The sequence below is a fragment of the Neodiprion pinetum genome, chromosome 5 (genome assembly GCF_021155775.2).
Source record: "Neodiprion pinetum isolate iyNeoPine1 chromosome 5, iyNeoPine1.2, whole genome shotgun sequence".
In the NCBI taxonomy this organism is placed as follows: domain Eukaryota; kingdom Metazoa; phylum Arthropoda; class Insecta; order Hymenoptera; family Diprionidae; genus Neodiprion; species Neodiprion pinetum.
In genome coordinates, this window is record NC_060236.1 from 8,200,200 (window position 1) to 8,213,560 (window position 13,361).

Sequence of the window (13,361 nt, forward strand, 5' to 3'; positions counted from 1 at the left end):
CGGTCTCAGAATTGATTTGTATGACCGTTTCTCGAACAATTGGACCCTCAGGAACTCAGAAAACGCAGAGAAAACAGCGTAGGACCAACAGGGGAGAAATGGCGGTCGAAAAAGCACCTGCTGAAAAATGTCGAAAACACAGGTTCTGGTTTTTTGGCTGTAACTTTTGATCCGTTGATCGCAGCGTATTGAGACTGCGCCTAATCGTTTTTTCTCGCAAAATTACGTCGAAACAGTGCCAGAAAGAATTTATTCCAGCACTTTTCGGAATCGCGAAAATTTTCGCCAAAAATGCAAAGGGGTTAACCTTCCTTTTTTTTTGACCAAAAAAATTTTCGTCCCAGAATTGATTTGTATGACCCTTACCTGACTAATTGGACCCTCAGGAACTCAGAAAACGCAGAGAAAACAGCGTAGGACCAACAGGAGAAAAATGGCGAGCGAAAAAGCACCTGCTGAAAGATGTAGAAAACACAGGACCTCGTTTTTTGGCTGTAACTTCTGATCCGTTGATCCCAGTGTATTGAGACTGCGCCTAATCGTTTTTTCTCCCAAAATTACGTTGAAATAGTGCCAGAAAGAATTCATTCCAGCACTTTTCGGAATCGCGAAAATTTTCGCTAAAAATGCAAAGGGGTTAACCTTCCTTTTTTTTGGACCAAAAAATCTCTGGTCCCAGAAGTGATTTCTATGACCGTTTCTCGAACAATTGGTCCCCCAGGATCTCAGAAAATGCGAAGTAAACATAGTAGGACCGACAGGGGAGAAATGGCGAGCGAAAAAGCACCTCTTGAAAAATGTAGAAAACACAGGATCTCGTTTTTTGGCTGTAACTTCTGATCCGTTGATCGCAGCGTATTGGGACTGCGCTTAATCGTTTTTTCTCGCAAAATTACGTCGGAACAGTGCCAGAAAGAATTTATTCCAGCACTTTTCGGAATCGCGAAAATTTTCGCCAAAAATGCAAAGGGGTTAACCTTCCTTTTTTTTTGACCAAAAAATCTCCGGTCTCAGAATTGATTTGTATGACCGTTTCTCGAACAATTGGACCCTCAGGAACTCAGAAAACGCAGAGAAAACAGCGTAGGACCAACAGGAGAGAAATGGCCAGCGAAAAAGCACCTGCTGAAAAATGTCGAAAACACAGGTTCTGGTTTTTTGGCTGTCACTTTTGATCCGTTGATCGCAGCGTATTGAGACTGCGCCCAATCGTTTTTTCTCGCAAAATTACGTCAAAACAGTGCCAGAAAGAATTTATTCCAGCACTTTTCGAAATCGCGAAAATTTTCGCTAAAAATGCAAAGGGGTTAACCTTCCTTTTTTTTGGACCAAAAAATCTCTGGTCCCAGAATTGATTTCTATGACCGTTTCTCAAACAATTGGTCCCCCAGGATCTCAGAAAATGCAGAGTAAACATAGTAGGACCAACAGGGGAGAAATGGCGAGCGAAAAAGCACCTGCTGAAAAATGTCGAAAACACAGGATCTCGTTTTTTGGCTGTAACTTCTGATCCGTTGATCCCAGTGTATTGAGACTGCGCCTAATCGTTTTTTCTCGCAAAATTACGTTGGAATAGTGCCAGAAAGAATTCATTCCAGCACTTTTCGGAATCGCGAAAATTTTCGTCAAAAATGCAAAGGGGTTAACCTTCCTTTTTTTTTGACCAAAAAAATTTTTATCCCAGAATTGATTTGTATGACCCTCACCTGACTAATTGGACCCTCAGGAACTCAGAAAACGCAGAGAAAACAGCGTAGGACCAACAGGAGAGAAATGGCCAGCGAAAAAGCACCTGCTGAAAAACGTCGAAAACACAGGTTCTGGTTTTTTGGCTGTGACTTTTGAGCCGTTGATCGCAGCGTATTGAGACTGCGCCTCATCGTTTTTTCTCGCAAAATTACGTTGGAATAGTGCCAGAAAGAATTTATTCCAGCACTTTTCGAAATCGCGAAAATTTTCGCTAAAAATGCAAAGGGGTTAACCTTCCTTTTTTTTTGACCAAAAAATCTCCGGTCTCAGAATTGATTTGTATGACCGTTTCTCGAACAATTGGACCCTCAGGAACTCAGAAAACGCAGAGAAAACAGCGTAGGACCAACAGGAGAGAAATGGCCAGCGAAAAAGCACCTGCTGAAAAATGTCGAAAACACAGGTTCTGGTTTTTTGGCTGTCACTTTTGATCCGTTGATCGCAGCGTATTGAGACTGCGCCTAATCGTTTTTTCTCGCAAAATTACGTCTAAACAGTGCCAGAAAGAATTTATTCCAGCACTTTTCGAAATCGCGAAAATTTTCGCTAAAAATGCAAAGGGGTTAACCTTCCTTTTTTTTGGACCAAAAAATCTCTGGTCCCAGAATTGATTTCTATGACCGTTTCTCGAACAATTGGTCCCCCAGGATCTCAGAAAATGCAGAGTAAACATAGTAGGACCAACAGGGGAGAAATGGCGGTCGAAAAAGCACCTGCTGAAAAATGTCGAAAACACAGGTTCTGGTTTTTTGGCTGTAACTTTTGAGCCGTTGATCGCAGCGTATTGAGACTGCGCCTAATCGTTTTTTCTCGCAAAATTACGTTGGAATAGTGCCAGAAAGAATTTATTCCAGCACTTTTCGAAATCGCGAAAATTTTCGCTAAAAATGCAAAGGGGTTAACCCTCCTTTTTTTTGGACCAAAAAATCTCTGGTCCCAGAATTGATTTCTATGACCGTTTCTCGAACAATTGGTCCCCCAGGATCTCAGAAAATGCAGAGTAAACATAGTAGGACCAACAGGGGAGAAATGGCGGTCGAAAAAGCACCTGCTGAAAAATGTCGAAAACACAGGTTCTGGTTTTTTGGCTGTCACTTTTGATCCGTTGATCGCAGCGTATTGAGACTGCGCCTAATCGTTTTTTCTCGCAAAATTACGTCGAAACAGTGCCAGAAAGAATTTATTCCAGCACTTTTCGGAATCGCGAAAATTTTCGCCAAAAATGCAAAGGGGTTAACCTTCCTTTTTTTTTGACCAAAAAATCTCCGGTCTCAGAATTGATTTGTATGACCGTTTCTCGAACAATTGGACCCTCAGGAACTCAGAAAACGCAGAGAAAACAGCGTAGGACCAACAGGAGAAAAATGGCGAGCGAAAAAGCACCTGCTGAAAAATGTAGAAAACACAGGATCTCGTTTTTTGGCTGTAACTTCTGATCCGTTGATCCCAGTGTATTGAGACTGCGCTTAATCGTTTTTTCTCGCAAAATTACGTCGGAACAGTGCCAGAAAGAATTTATTCCAGCACTTTTCGGAATCGCGAAAATTTTCGACAAAAATGCAAAGGGGTTAACCTTCCTTTTTTTTTGACCAAAAAATCTCCGGTCTCAGAATTGATTTGTATGACCGTTTCTCGAACAATTGGTCCCCCAGGGACTCAGAAAACGCAGAGAAAACAGCGTAGGAACAACAGGAGAGAAATGGCGAGCGAAAAAGCACCTGCTGAAAAATTTTGAAAACACAGGATCTCGTTTTTTGGCCGTAACTTCTGATCCGTTGATCCCAGTGTATTGAGACTGCGCTCAATCGTTTTTTCTCGCAATATTACGTCGGAATAGTGCCAGAAAGAATTTATTCCAGCACTTTTCAGAATCGCGGAAATTTTCGTCAAAAATGCAAAGGGGTTAACCTTCCTTTTTTTTTGACCAAAAGATTCTCGTCCCAGAATTGATTTCTATGACCGTTTCTCGAACAATTGGTCCCCCAGGATCTCAGAAAATGCAGAGTAAACATAGTAGGACCAACAGGGGAGAAATGGCGAGCGAAAAAGCACCTGCTGAAAAATGTCGAAAACACAGGTTCTGGTGTTTTGGCTGTAACTTTTGATCCGTTGATCGCAGCGTATTGAGTATGCGCCTTATCGTTTTTTCGCGCAAAATTACGTCGGAACAGTGCCAGAAAGAATTTATTCCAGCACTTTTCAGAATCGCGAAAATTTTCGCCAAAAATACAAAGGGGTTAACCTTCCTTTTTTTTCTGACCAAACAATTTTTCGTATCAGAATTGATTTGTATGACCCTCACCTGACTAATTGGTCCCCCAGGAACTCAGAAAACGCAGAGAAAAGAGCGTAGGACCAACAGGAGAGAAATGGCGAGCGAAAAAGCACCTGCTGAGAAATGTCGAAAACACAGGTTCTGGTTTTCTGGCTGTAACTTTTGATCCGTTGATCGCAGCGTATTGAGACTGCGCCTAATCGTTTTTTCTTGCAAAATTACGTTGGAATAGTGCCAGAAAGAATTTATTCCAGCACTTTTCGGAATCGCGAAAATTTTCGCCAAAAATGCAAAGGGGTTAACCTTCCTTTTTTTTGGACCAAAAAATCTCTGGTCCCAGAAGTGATTTCTATGACCGTTTCTCAAACAATTGGTCCCCCAGGATCTCGGAAAATGCGGAGTAAACATAGTAGGACCGACAGGGGAGAAATGGCGAGCGAAAAAGCACCTCTTGAAAAATGTAGAAAACACAGGATCTCGTTTTTTGGCTGTAACTTCTGATCCGTTGATCGCAGCGTATTGGGACTGCGCTTAATCGTTTTTTCTCGCAAAATTACGTCGGAACAGTGCCAGAAAGAATTTATTCCAGCACTTTTCGGAATCGCGAAAATTTTCGCCAAAAATGCAAAGGGGTTAACCTTCCTTTTTTTTTGACCAAAAAATCTCCGGTCTCCGAATTGATTTGTATGACCGTTTCTCGAACAATTGGACCCTCAGGAACTCAGAAAACGCAGAGAAAACAGCGTAGGACCAACAGGAGAGAAATGGCCAGCGAAAAAGCACCTGCTGAAAAATGTCGAAAACACAGGTTCTGGTTTTTTGGCTGTCACTTTTGATCCGTTGATCGCAGCGTATTGAGACTGCGCCTAATCGTTTTTTCTCGCAAAATTACGTCGAAACAGTGCCAGAAAGAATTTATTCCAGCACTTTTCGAAATCGCGAAAATTTTCGCTAAAAATGCAAAGGGGTTAACCTTCCTATTTTTTGGACCAAAAAATCTCTGGTCCCAGAATTGATTTCTATGACCGTTTCTCGAACAATTGGTCCCCCAGGATCTCAGAAAATGCAGAGTAAACATAGTAGGACCAACAGGGGAGAAATGGCGGTCGAAAAAGCACCTGCTGAAAAATGTCGAAAACACAGGTTCTGGTTTTTTGGCTGTAACTTTTGATCCGTTGATCGCAGCGTATTGAGACTGCGCCTAATCGTTTTTTCTCGCAAAATTACGTCGAAACAGTGCCAGAAAGAATTTATTCCAGCACTTTTCGGAATCGCGAAAATTTTCGCCAAAAATGCAAAGGGGTTAACCTTCCTTTTTTTTTGACCAAAAAATCTCCGGTCTCAGAATTGATTTGTATGACCGTTTCTCGAACAATTGGTCCCCCAGGAACTCAGAAAACGCAGAGAAAACAGCGTAGGAACAACAGGAGAGGAATGGCGAGCGAAAAAGCACCTGCTGAAAAATGTAGAAAACACAGGATCTTGTTTTTTGGCTGTAACTTCTGATCCGTTGATCCCAGTGTATTGAGACTGCGCCTAATCGTTTTTCTCGCAAAATTACGTTGGAATAGTGCCAGAAAGAATTCATTCCAGCACTTTTCGGAATCGCGAAAATTTTCGTCAAAAATGCAAAGGGGTTAACCTTCCTTTTTTTTTGACCAAAAAAATTTTTATCCCAGAATTGATTTGTATGACCCTCACCTGACTAATTGGACCCTCAGGAACTCAGAAAACGCAGAGAAAACAGCGTAGGACCAACAGGAGAGAAATGGCGAGCGAAATAGCACCTGCTGAAAAATGTAGAAAACACAGGTTCTGGTTTTTTGGCTGTAACTTTTGAGCCGTTGATCGCAGCGTATTGAGACTGCGCCTAATCGTTTTTTCTCGCAAAATTACGTTGGAATAGTGCCAGAAAGAATTTATACCAGCACTTTTCGGAATCGCGAAAATTTTCGCCAAAAATGCAAAGGGGTTAACCTTCCTTTTTTTTTGACCAAAAAAATTTTCGTCCCAGAATTGATTTGTATGACCCTTACCTGACTAATTGGACCCTCAGGAACTCAGAAAACGCAGAGAAAACAGCGTAGGACCAACAGGAGAAAAATGGCGAGCGAAAAAGCACCTGCTGAAAAATGTAGAAAACACAGGACCTCGTTTTTTGGCTGTAACTTCTGATCCGTTGATCCCAGTGTATTGAGACTGCGCCTAATCGTTTTTTCTCCCAAAATTACGTTAAAATAGTGCCAGAAAGAATTCATTCCAGCACTTTTCGGAATCGCGAAAATTTTCGCCAAAAATGCAAAGGGGTTAACCTTCCTTTTTTTTTGACCAAAAAATCTCCGGTCTCAGAATTGATTTGTATGACCGTTTCTCGAACAATTGGACCCTCAGGAACTCAGAAAACGCAGAGAAAACAGCGTAGGACCAACAGGAGAGAAATGGCCAGCGAAAAAGCACCTGCTGAAAAATGTCGAAAACACAGGTTCTGGTTTTTTGGCTGTCACTTTTGATCCGTTGATCGCAGCGTATTGAGACTGCGCCTAATCGTTTTTTCTCGCAAAATTACGTCTAAACAGTGCCAGAAAGAATTTATTCCAGCACTTTTCGAAATCGCGAAAATTTTCGCTAAAAATGCAAAGGGGTTAACCTTCCTTTTTTTTGGACCAAAAAATCTCTGGTCCCAGAATTGATTTCTATGACCGTTTCTCGAACAATTGGTCCCCCAGGATCTCAGAAAATGCAGAGTAAACATGGTAGGACCAACAGGGGAGAAATGGCGGTCGAAAAAGCACCTGCTGAAAAATGTCGAAAACACAGGTTCTGGTTTTTTGGCTGTAACTTTTGATCCGTTGATCGCAGCGTATTGAGACTGCGCCTAATCGTTTTTTCTCGCAAAATTACGTCGAAACAGTGCCAGAAAGAATTTATTCCAGCACTTTTCGGAATCGCGAAAATTTTCGCCAAAAATGCAAAGGGGTTAACCTTCCTTTTTTTTTGACCAAAAAAATTTTCGTCCCAGAATTGATTTGTATGACCCTTACCTGACTAATTGGACCCTCAGGAACTCAGAAAACGCAGAGAAAACAGCGTAGGACCAACAGGAGAAAAATGGCGAGCGAAAAAGCACCTGCTGAAAAATGTAGAAAACACAAAATCTCGTTTTTTGGCTGTAACTTCTGATCCGTTGATCCCAGTGTATTGAGACTGCGCTTAATCGTTTTTTCTCGCAAAATTACGTCGGAACAGTGCCAGAAAGAATTTATTCCAGCACTTTTCGGAATCGCGAAAATTTTCGACAAAAATGCAAAGGGGTTAACCTTCCTTTTTTTTTGACCAAAAAATCTCCGGTCTCAGAATTGATTTGTATGACCGTTTCTCGAACAATTGGTCCCCCAGGAACTCAGAAAACGCAGAGAAAACAGCGTAGGAACAACAGGAGAGAAATGGCGAGCGAAAAAGCACCTGCTGAAAAATTTTGAAAACACAGGATCTCGTTTTTTGGCCGTAACTTCTGATCCGTTGATCCCAGTGTATTGAGACTGCGCTCAATCGTTTTTTCTCGCAATATTACGTCGGAATAGTGCCAGAAAGAATTTATTCCAGCACTTTTCAGAATCGCGGAAATTTTCGTCAAAAATGCAAAGGGGTTAACCTTCCTTTTTTTTTGACCAAAAGATTCTCGTCCCAGAATTGATTTCTATGACCGTTTCTCGAACAATTGGTCCCCCAGGATCTCAGAAAATGCAGAGTAAACATAGTAGGACCAACAGGGGAGAAATGGCGAGCGAAAAAGCACCTGCTGAAAAATGTCGAAAACACAGGTTCTGGTTTTCTGGCTGTAACTTTTGATCCGTTGATCGCAGCGTATTGAGACTGCGCCTAATCGTTTTTTCTTGCAAAATTACGTTGGAATAGTGCCAGAAAGAATTTATTCCAGCACTTTTCGGAATCGCGAAAATTGTCGCCAAAAATGCAAAGGGGTTAACCTTCCTTTTTTTTTGACCAAAAAATCTCCGGTCTAAGAATTGATTTGTATGACCGTTTCTTAAACAATTGGACACTCAGGAACTCAGAAAACGCAGAGAAAACAGCGTAGGACCAACAGGAGAGAAATGGCCAGCGAAAAAGCACCTGCTGAAAAACGTCGACAACACAGGTTCTGGTTTTTTGGCTGTAACTTTTGATCCGTTGATCGCAGCGTATTGAGACTGCGCCTAATCGTTCTTTCTCGCAAAATTACGTTGGAATAGTGCCAGAAAGAATTTATTCCAGCACTTTTCGGAATCGCGAAAATTTTCGCCAAAAATGCAAAGGGGTTAACCTTCCTTTTTTTTTGACCAAAAAATCTCCGGTCTCAGAATTGATTTGTATGACCGTTTCTCGAACAATTGGACCCTCAGGAACTCAGAAAACGCAGAGAAAACAGCGTAGGACCAACAGGAGAGAAATGGCCAGCGAAAAAGCACCTGCTGAAAAATGTCGAAAACACAGGTTCTGGTTTTTTGGCTGTCACTTTTGATCCGTTGATCGCAGCGTATTGAGACTGCGCCTAATCGTTTTTTCTCGCAAAATTACGTCGAAACAGTGCCAGAAAGAATTTATTCCAGCACTTTTCGAAATCGCGAAAATTTTCGCTAAAAATGCAAAGGGGTTAACCTTCCTTTTTTTTGGACCAAAAAATCTCTGGTCCCAGAATTGATTTCTATGACCGTTTCTCGAACAATTGGTCCCCCAGGATCTCAGAAAATGCAGAGTAAACATAGTAGGACCAACAGGGGAGAAATGGCGGTCGAAAAAGCACCTGCTGAAAAATGTCGAAAACACAGGTTCTGGTTTTTTGGCTGTAACTTTTGAACCGTTGATCGCAGCGTATTGAGACTGCGCCTAATCGTTTTTTCTCGCAAAATTACGTCGAAACAGTGCCAGAAAGAATTTATTCCAGCACTTTTCGGAATCGCGAAAATTTTCGCCAAAAATGCAAAGGGGTTAACCTTCCTTTTTTTTTGACCAAAAAAATTTTCGTCCCAGAATTGATTTGTATGACCCTTACCTGACTAATTGGACCCTCAGGAACTCAGAAAACGCAGAGAAAACAGCGTAGGACCAACAGGAGAAAAATGGCGAGCGAAAAAGCACCTGCTGAAAAATGTAGAAAACACAGGATCTCGTTTTTTGGCTGTAACTTCTGATCCGTTGATCCCAGTGTATTGAGACTGCGCTTAATCGTTTTTTCTCGCAAAATTACGTCGGAACAGTGCCAGAGAGAATTTATTCCAGCACTTTTCGGAATCGCGAAAATTTTCGCCAAAAATGCAAAGGGGTTAACCTTCCTTTTTTTTCGACCAAAAAATCTCTGGTCTCAGAATTGATTTGTATGACCGTTTTTCGAACAATTGGACCCTCAGGAACTCAGAAAACGCAGAGAAAACAGCGTAGGACCAACAGGAGAGAAATGGCCAGCGAAAAAGCACCTGCTGAAAAATGTCGAAAACACAGGTTCTGGTTTTTTGGCTGTCACTTTTGATCCGTTGATCGCAGCGTATTGAGACTGCGCCTAATCGTTTTTTCTCGCAAAATTACGTCGAAACAGTGCCAGAAAGAATTTATTCCAGCACTTTTCGAAATCGCGAAAATTTTCGCTATAAATGCAAAGGGGTTAACCTTCCTTTTTTTTTGACCAAAAAATCTCCGGTCTCAGAATTGATTTGTATGACCGTTTCTCGAACAATTGCTCCCCCAGGAACTCAGAAAACGCAGAGAAAACAGCGTAGGAACAACAGGAGAGGAATGGCGAGCGAAAAAGCACCTGCTGAAAAATGTAGAAAACACAGGATCTCGTTTTTTGGCTGTAACTTCTGATCCGTTGATCCCAGTGAATTGAGACTGCGCCTAATCGTTTTTTCTCGCAAAATTACGTTGGAATAGTGCCAGAAAGAATTCATTCCAGCACTTTTCGGAATCGCCAAAATTTTCGCCAAAAATGCAAAGGGGTTAACCTTCCTTTTTTTTTGACCAAAAAAATTTTTATCCCAGAATTGATTTGTATGACCCTCACCTGACTAATTGGACCCTCAGGAACTCAGAAAACGCAGAGAAAACAGCGTAGGAATAACAGGAGAGAAATGGCCAGCGAAAAAGCACCTGCTGAAAAACGTCGAAAACACAGGTTCTGGTTTTTTGGCTGTAACTTTTGAGCCGTTGATCGCAGCGTATTGAGACTGCGCCTAATCGTTTTTTCTCGCAAAATTACGTTGGAATAGTGCCAGAAAGAATTTATTCCAGCACTTTTCGAAATCGCGAAAATTTTCGCTAAAAATGCAAAGGGGTTAACCCTCCTTTTTTTTGGACCAAAAAATCTCTGGTCCCAGAATTGATTTCTATGACCGTTTCTCGAACAATTGGTCCCCCAGGATCTCAGAAAATGCAGAGTAAACATAGTAGGACCAACAGGGGAGAAATGGCGGTCGAAAAAGCACCTGCTGAAAAATGTCGAAAACACAGGTTCTGGTTTTTTGGCTGTCACTTTTGATCCGTTGATCGCAGCGTATTGAGACTGCGCCTAATCGTTTTTTCTCGCAAAATTACGTCGAAACAGTGCCAGAAAGAATTTATTCCAGCACTTTTCGAAATCGCGAAAATTTTCGCTAAAAATGCAAAGGGGTTAACCTTCCTTTTTTTTGGACCAAAAAATCTCTGGTCCCAGAATTGATTTCTATGACCGTTTCTCGAACAATTGGTCCCCCAGGATCTCAGAAAATGCAGAGTAAACATAGTAGGACCAACAGGGGAGAAATGGCGAGCGAAAAAGCACCTGCTGAAAAATGTCGAAAACACAGGTTCTGGTTTTTTGGCTGTAACTTTTGATCCGTTGATCGCAGCGTATTGAGACTGCGCCTAATCGTTTTTTCTCGCAAAACTACGTTGGAATAGTGCCAGAAAGAATTTATTCCAGCACTTTTCGAAATCGCGAAAATTTTCGCCAAAAATGCAAAGGGGTTAACCTTCCTTTTTTTTTGACCAAAAAATCTCCGGTCTCAGAATTGATTTGTATGACCGTTTCTCGAACAATTGGTCCCCCAGGAACTCAGAAAACGCAGAGAAAACAGCGTAGGAACAACAGGAGAGGAATGGCGAGCGAAAAAGCACCTGCTGAAAAATGTAGAAAACACAGGATCTTGTTTTTTGGCTGTAACTTCTGATCCGTTGATCCCAGTGTATTGAGACTGCGCCTAATCGTTTTTTCTCGCAAAATTACGTTGGAATAGTGCCAGAAAGAATTCATTCCAGCACTTTTCGGAATCGCGAAAATTTTCGTCAAAAATGCAAAGGGGTTAACCTTCCTTTTTTTTTGACCAAAAAAATTTTCATCCCAGAATTGATTTGTATGACCCTCACCTGACTAATTGGACCCTCAGGAACTCAGAAAACGCAGAGAAAACAGCGTAGGACCAACAGGAGAGAAATGGCGAGCGAAAAAGCACCTGCTGAAAAATGTAGAAAACACAGGTTCTGGTTTTTTGGCTGTAACTTTTGAGCCGTTGATCGCAGCGTATTGAGACTGCGCCTAATCGTTTTTTCTCGCAAAATTACGTTGGAATAGTGCCAGAAAGAATTTATTCCAGCACTTTTCGGAATCGCGAAAATTTTGGCCAAAAATGCAAAGGGGTTAACCTTCCTTTTTTTTTGACCAAAAAAATTTTTGTCCCAGAATTGATTTGTATGACCCTTACCTGACTAATTGGACCCTCAGGAACTCAGAAAACGCAGAGAAAACAGCGTAGGACCAACAGGAGAAAAATGGCGAGCGAAAAAGCACCTGCTGAAAAATGTAGAAAACATAGGATCTCGTTTTTTGGCTGTAACTTCTGATCCGTTGATCCCAGTGTATTGAGACTGCGCTTAATCGTTTTTTCTCGCAAAATTACGTCGGAACAGTGCCAGAAAGAATTTATTCCAGCACTTTTCGGAATCGCGAAAATTTTCGCCAAAAATGCAAAGGGGTTAACCTTCCTTTTTTTTTGACCAAAAAATCTCCGGTCTCAGAATTGATTTGTATGACCGTTTCTCGAACAATTGGTCCCCCAGGAACTCAGAAAACGCAGAGAAAACAGCGTAGGACCAACAGGAGAGAAATGGCGAGCGAAAAAGCACCTGCTGAAAAATGTAGAAAACACGGGATCTCGTTTTTTGGCTGTAACTTCTGATCCGTTGATCGCAGTGTATTGAGACTGCGCTCAATCGTTTTTTCACGCAACATTACGTCGGAATAGTGCCAGAAAGAATTTATTCCAGCACTTTTCAGAATCGCGAAAATGTTCGTCAAAAATGCAAAGGGGTTAACCTTCCTTCTTTTTTGACCAAAAAATCTCCGGTCTCAGAATTGATTTGTATGACCGTTCCTCGAACAATTGGTCCCCCAGGAACTCAGACAACGCAGAGAAAACAGCGTAGGAACAACAGGAGAGAAATGGCGAGCGAAAAAGCACCTGCTGAAAAATGTAGAAAACACAGGATCTCGTTTTTTGGCTGTAACTTCTGATCCGTTGATCCCAGTGTATTGAGACAGCGCCTAATCGTTTTTACTCGCAAAATTACGTTGGAATAGCGCCAGAAAGAATTCATTCCAGCACTTTTCGGAATCGCGAAAATTTTCGTCAAAAATGCAAAGGGGTTAACCTTCCTTTTTTTTTGACCAAAAAAATTTTTATCCCAGAATTGATTTGTATGACCCTTACCTGACTAATTGGACCCTCAGGAACTCAGAAAACGCAGAGAAAACAGCGTAGGACCAACAGGAGAGAAATGGCCAGCGAAAAAGCACCTGCTGAAAAACGTCGAAAACACAGGTTCTGGTTTTTTGGCTGTAACTTTTGATCCGTTGTTCGCAGCGTATTGAGACTGCGCCTAATCGTTTTTTCTCGCAAAATTACGTCGGAACAGTGCCAGAAAGAATTTATTCCAGCACTTTTCAGAATCGCGAAAATTTTCGCCAAAAATGCAAAGGGGTTAACCTTCCTTTTTTTTTGACCAAAAAATCTCCGGTCTAAGAATTGATTTGTATGACCGTTTCTTGAACAATTGGACACTCAGGAACTCAGAAAACGCAGAGAAAACAGCGTAGGACCAACAGGAGAGAAATGGCCAGCGAAAAAGCACCTGCTGAAAAACGTCGACAACACAGGTTCTGGTTTTTTGGCTGTAACTTTTGATCCGTTGATCGCAGCGTATTAAGACTGCGCCTAATCGTTTTTTCTTGCAAAATTACGTTGGAATAGTGCCAGAAAGAATTTATTCCAGCACTTTTCGGAATCGCGAAAATTTTCGCCAAAAATGCAAA